Source organism: Salvelinus sp. IW2-2015, unplaced genomic scaffold (genome assembly GCF_002910315.2).
Source record: "Salvelinus sp. IW2-2015 unplaced genomic scaffold, ASM291031v2 Un_scaffold1108, whole genome shotgun sequence".
Lineage (NCBI taxonomy): Eukaryota > Metazoa > Chordata > Actinopteri > Salmoniformes > Salmonidae > Salvelinus > Salvelinus sp. IW2-2015.
Window position 1 is genome coordinate 121,963 of NW_019942729.1, and position 6,171 is coordinate 128,133.

At 47.0% G+C, this 6,171-nt stretch overlaps 1 protein-coding gene across 1 annotated transcript in view; it reads right to left on the minus strand.

The window, feature by feature from the left end:
* LOC112069733 (rho GTPase-activating protein 29) overlaps positions 1–6,171 on the minus strand; it is a 99,100-nt gene that overhangs the window by 52,936 nt on the left and 39,993 nt on the right. The gene's annotated exons all lie outside the window — the stretch shown is intronic.

Genomic DNA, 6,171 nt, shown 5'->3' on the forward strand with positions numbered 1-6,171 from the left:
AGGTCTCTCTCCTCTCCTTCCTCTCTGCCTAACAATGGAGATGTCTAGAGACCAGGAGCAGGAGATCAAGAGAATGATCCAAGGAAAGAGATTCCTAGAAAGCACTTCCTTTTGTTCTTCTTCTTACCACACAGTTCTTTGGAGTTGTCTTCCTTCACGTCTAAGTTATTTGAACGCTCTAGTTAAACGATCGGTAGTCCAGGTTGAATGTTGTAGTTAGTTGGAGACTTAGTTCCGATTAGTTTAAACATTCAGCAGCACAAGAGCTCACCACATCGCACCAACTGTTGTCACCTTCTCACCAAGCTGCTTGGCGATGGTCTTGTAGCCCAACTCCAGCCTTGTGTAGGTCTACAATCTTGTCCCTGACATCCTTGGAGAGCTCTTTGGTCTTGGCCATGGTGAAGAGTTTGGAATCTGATTGATTGATTGCTTCTGTGGACAGGTGTCTTTTATACAGGTAACAAACTGAGATTAGGAGCACTCCCTTTAAGAGTGTGCTCCTAATCTCAGCTCGTTACCTGTATAAAAGACACCTGGGAGCCAGAAATCTTTCTGATTGAGAGGGGGTCAAATACTTATTTCCGTCATTAAGATGCAAATCAATTTATAACATTTTTGACATGCGTTTTTCTGGATTTTCTTGTTGTTATTCTGTCTCTCACTGTTCAAATAAACCTTCCATTAAAATTAGAGACTGATCATTTCTTTGTCAGTGGGCAAACGTACAAAATCAGCAGGGGAATCAAATACTTTTCCCCCCTCACTGTACATCACATTGGACGCTATCGCTGCGTCTATCTGGCTGTTACGTCCTCCCCCCTCCTCAGGACATCCTGAAGCTCATTAGAACACAATGCTGGCACTCGTTCTGACCAACCACAGTCCAAACGTGGATGTTACAGGCTAAAACGACAATGTTTTCACTTTGAAAGCACAACACTCCTGAACGAACATTAATCAATTCCACCTCTCGGCCCGGTGCAGGGGGAAACTGGCTGACAAAAAAATATTGATGGGAGCAAACATACAGCACATGACTTAGCCAGGACACAGGCATCAGACTATAGGAGGCGTCAGGTTATAGGAGGCGTCGGGCTATAGGAGGCGTCGGGCTATAGGAGGCGTCGGGCTATAGGAGGCGTCGGGCTATAGGAGGCGTCGGGCTATAGGAGGCGTCGGCTAGTAGAGCGTAGGAGGCGTCAGCTATAGGAGGCGTTCAGCTATAGGAGGCGTCAGACTATAGAGGCGTCAGACTATAGGAGGCGTCGGCTTATAGGAGGCGTCGGGCTAATAGGACGTCGGGCTTATAGGAGGCGTCGGGCTAAGGAGGCGTCGGGCTATAGAGGTCAGCATAGGAGCGTCGCTATAGGAGGCGTCGTAGGTAAGGAGGCGTCAGACTATAGGAGGCGTCGGGCTATAGGAGGCGTCAGCTATAGGAGGCGCGGGCTATAGGAGGCGTCGCGGCGTATAGGAGGCGTCGGCTATAGGAGTCGTCGGGCTATAGGAGGCGTCGGACTATAGAGGCGTCAGACTATAGAGGGCGTCGGGCTATAGGAGGCGTCGGGCTATAGGAGGCGTCCTATAGGAGGCGTCGGGCTATAGGAGCGCGTCGGCTATAGGAGGCGTCGGGTATAGGAGTCGTGCTATAGGAGCTGGGCTATAGGAGGCGTCGGCTATAGGAGGCGTCGACTATAGGAGGCGTCGCTATAGGAGGCGTCGGGCTATAGGAGGCGTGATAGGAGCGTCAGGCTATAGGAGGCGTCAGGCTATAGGAGCGTCAGACTATAGGAGGCGTCAGACTATAGGAGGCGTCGGCTATAGGAGGCATCGGCTATAGGAGGTCGTGCTATAGGAGCGTGAAGAGCGTCGGGCTATAGGAGGCGTCGGGCTATAGGAGGCGTCGGCTATAGGGCGTCCCTATAGGAGGCGTTCGGGCTATAGGAGCGTAGGAGCGTCGGCTATAGGAGGCGTCAGGCTTAGAGGCGTCAGACTATAGGAGGCGTCAGACTATAGGAGGCGTCAGACTATAGGAGCATCAGCTATAGGAGCGTCGTGCTATAGGAGGCGTCGGACTATAGAGCGTCGGCCTATAGGAGGTCGTGCTATAGGAGGCGTCGGGCTATAGGAGCGTCGGGCTATAGGAGGCGTCGGCTATAGAGCGCGGCATAGGGGCTTGGCATAGGAGGCGTCTGGAAGAGGGCATCTGGCAGAGGGGGCATCTGGACAGAGGGGGCATCTGGACAGAGGGCCATCTGGACAGAGGGGCCATCTGGACAGAGGGCCATCTGGACAGAGGGCATCTGGACAGAGGGGCATCTGGACAGAGGGCATCTACAGAGGCATCTACAGAGGGCATCTGACAGAGGGCATCTGGACAGAGGCATCTGGACAGAGGGCATCTGGACAGAGGGGCATCTGGACAGAGGGGCATCTGGACAGAGGGGCATCTGGACAGGGGCATCTGGACAGGGGGCATCTGGACAGAGGGCATCTGGACAGAGGGAATCTGGACAGAGGAATCTGGACAGAGGGGGTATCTGGACAGAGGGGGTATCTGGACAGAGGGTATCTGGACAGGGCATCTGGACAGAGGGGCCATCTGGACAGAGGGGCATCTGGACAGAGGGGCATCTGGACAGAGGGGGCATTCTGGACAGAGGGGGCATCTGGACAGAGGGGCATCTGGACAGAGGGGGCATCTGGACAGAGGGCATCGGACAAAGGGGCATCTGGACAGAGGGGCATCTGGACAGAGTCATGGACAGAGGGGTATCTGGACAGGGGCCATCTGGACAGAGGGCCATCTGGACAGAGGGCATTGGACAACGGGCATCTGGACAGAGGGGCATCTGGACAGAGGGGCATCTGGACAGAGGGGATCTGGACAAGAGGGCATTCTGACAGAAGGGGGCATCTGGACAGAGGGCATCTGGACAAGAGGGCATCTGGACAGAGGGGCTCATGGGATTGTGATGCTTCATTCAGTTCATGATGATAGATGCTTCATTCAGGCCTGATGATAGATGTTCATTCCAGGTCATGATGATAGATGCTTCATTCAGTCATGATGATAATGCTTCATTCAGGTCATGATGATAGATGCTTCATTCAGGTCATGATATAGATGTTCCATTCAGGTCATATGATAGATCTTCATTCAGGTCATGATGATAGATGCTTCATTCAGGTCATGATGATAGATGCTTCATTCAGGTCATGTGATAGAGCTTCATTCAGGTCATGATGATAGATGCTTCATTCAGTCATGATGATAGATGCTCATTCAGGCATGATGATAGATATTCATCAGGTCATGAGATAGATCTTCATTCAGGTCATGATGATAGATCTTCATTCAGGTCATGATGATAAGATGCTTCATTCAGGTCATGATGATAGATGCTTCATTCAGGTCATGATGATAGATCTTCATTCGGCATGATATAGAGCTTCATTCAGGTCATGATGATAGATGCTTCATTCAGGTCATGATGATAGATGCTTCATTCAGGCCATGATGATAGATGTTATGTGATAAGGTATCTGAGAAGGACCTATCTTAGCTGCATGGGTGATACTAGACTTTGCATAACGGACTACGTATTCTCTTTGTATACATTTAATTCATTTTCTCATTGTAACCACACCTTTACTGGCCTCGTTATAACTACGTACAGCAGGGTTTCCCAAACTCGGTCCTAACGTTCACTCTGTCTCTGTCCTGCCTACACACAATAGTTCCTTCAGTTCTGCTTGAAATGAACCCAGGCTGCATACTGTAGTGTAAACCAAGCCTTGGGATCCACTTGGGTTCAATAAGAATACATTTAGAGTGGAAGGAAAAGGAGATATTGATAACACGCACGCAAGCGCACACACACACACGCAAGCACACACACACACAAAGTAAACAGACAAAAACCCATCATGCACATACAACCATGCACTTTGCATGGACACACACACACACACACACACACCTCCCCAGCCATTTTTTTTCTCCAGGTCAGAGTGTCACCGTACTTTGCTCTGCCAAAAGAATGCTGCCAAACCAGTCTGCTTTGCAATGTAAATTGGGCCAAGGTATACTCTACACTGAGATTCTTGTGCACAGGCCAAGTGAAGAATTGCCCTCCATGGCTGATCATAATCTCTGGGAGAAAGGAAGGAGAGGAGTGGGAGTCTTCATGTTCCATCAGGACAGAAAGACAAAGCACAAAGACTTCATTATTTGAGTCAAACAAACTCTTTTCCCTCCAAACACAAAAAAATGTGAACATTCTTCTTATTTTTTTTATGGCCAAATAATATATTTCCATGCAAATGTATGTATTCCAAATACAATTACAAATGTATGTATTCCAAATACTTTTACAAATGTACTCGCACTAATATACATTTCAAATCTTTTTAATTATGTTTTTTTCCCCGTATGGGTGGATTCAATAGGTCATCAATATAATGTCAAATTAAGGTGCGGGGCGTTCGGTTTGCATGCTGGGGGGGCAAATATATATATATATACACTCTTTGGTTGTAATACCATCACCTACTGAAGAGCAGAGTCAGAACTACAAATGTCCTATTAATCCACATGTAGGTCTATCAGAGTTATACAGGAAGTCACTGTATGATTTATGATCTATCATCAGAGTTACACAGGAAGTAACTGCATGATTTATGATCTATCAGTAATCATCAATTGATCATGTCATTTCAGATATGTGAAGGTAGCCTCGCAATATCGCTCAATATTGGTCACCATTAATTGGATATTTGAGTGATATACCTGACTAGTATAAGTGGTTTAGGTTAAGTTCCCATCCTTGGTGGGCTCTGCCTGACTAGTATAAGTGGTTTAGGTTAAGTTCCCATCCTTGGTGNTCCCATCCTTGGTGGGCTCTGCCTGACTAGTATAAGTGGTTTAGGTTAAGTTCCCATCCTTGGTGGGCTCTGCCTGACTAGTATAAGTGGTTTAGATTAAGTTCCCATCCTTGGTGGGCTCTGCCTGACAAGCAGCAGAAAGGCACATTTGCCGATGTAAAGTTACTGTTAGTTGATCATGTTTATTTTGTAAGCTACCGGTAGAAACTCTGAACAGTTGGCTAAACATAGCGGTAAGTAGACCAAATGTACTTTTTTCTCCAACCAATGTATGTCTACCTAGCGAAGTTAGCTAACATTATCCCTCTTCAACATTGTTTTTAAATAGTGTTTAATCGCGATTGCTGCTGACAGACATGATAGGCTACATTGATTGACGGACCGCGTCAATATAGTTAGTTAACAAGCTAACTTTCAGGGGGATAAACTAGAGGCCTCTTTCCAGATATTGTTTGATTTGCTTGTCATCTATAGTGGCGATGACAGTAGTCTGACTGACAACTTTACCAGGACGAGGACTTGCCCATTTCAAGCTCTTTCCAAAACACTAAACTCGGGGCTTCCGTGTGGCGCAGTGGTCTAAGGCACTGCATCTCAGTGCTAGAGGTGTCACTACAGACACCCTGGTTCGATTCCAGACTGTATCACAACCGGCCGTGATTGGGAGTCCCATAGGGCGGCGCACAATTGGCCCAGCATCGTGTAGGCTCATTGTTAATAAGAATTTGTTCTTAACTGACTTACCTAGTTAAATAATATTATTATTAAATAAATAAATAAAAATCTCTGATGAAGCAATCTAAATGACATGTTGTTTACTTAGCTAGCTAGCTACATGGATCTGGCTACTCTCACATATCTGAAAATACATTATCAATTGATGTTTACTAATTGCTGCGTAAACTCTGATGATAGATCATAAATCATGCGACCTATAGGAATTCAGATTTTTAAAAATGACAATAATACATGGTCTGTATTTATAAGTCGGGGGTTTGAATCCATGCTGGGGGTGATATTTGAGAAAAGTTTAAAGTCAATTCATCCCCAAAGGCCTGCTGCAAATACAACCCCTAGTTGTGCTGCAGAGACATAAATGCTGTCCCTGTTAATGCTTTGAGCACAGACCTTCTTCCAGACCTAACCAGCTGAGGGAGTTAGGAATGCACAGAGTGTAAGCTGTTAGGGAGGGAGACAGAGAAACAGAGAGACAGGGTGTCAGGGAGACAGGGTGTCAGGGAGACAGAAATAGAGAGACAGAATTAGAGAGACAGGGAGACAGAG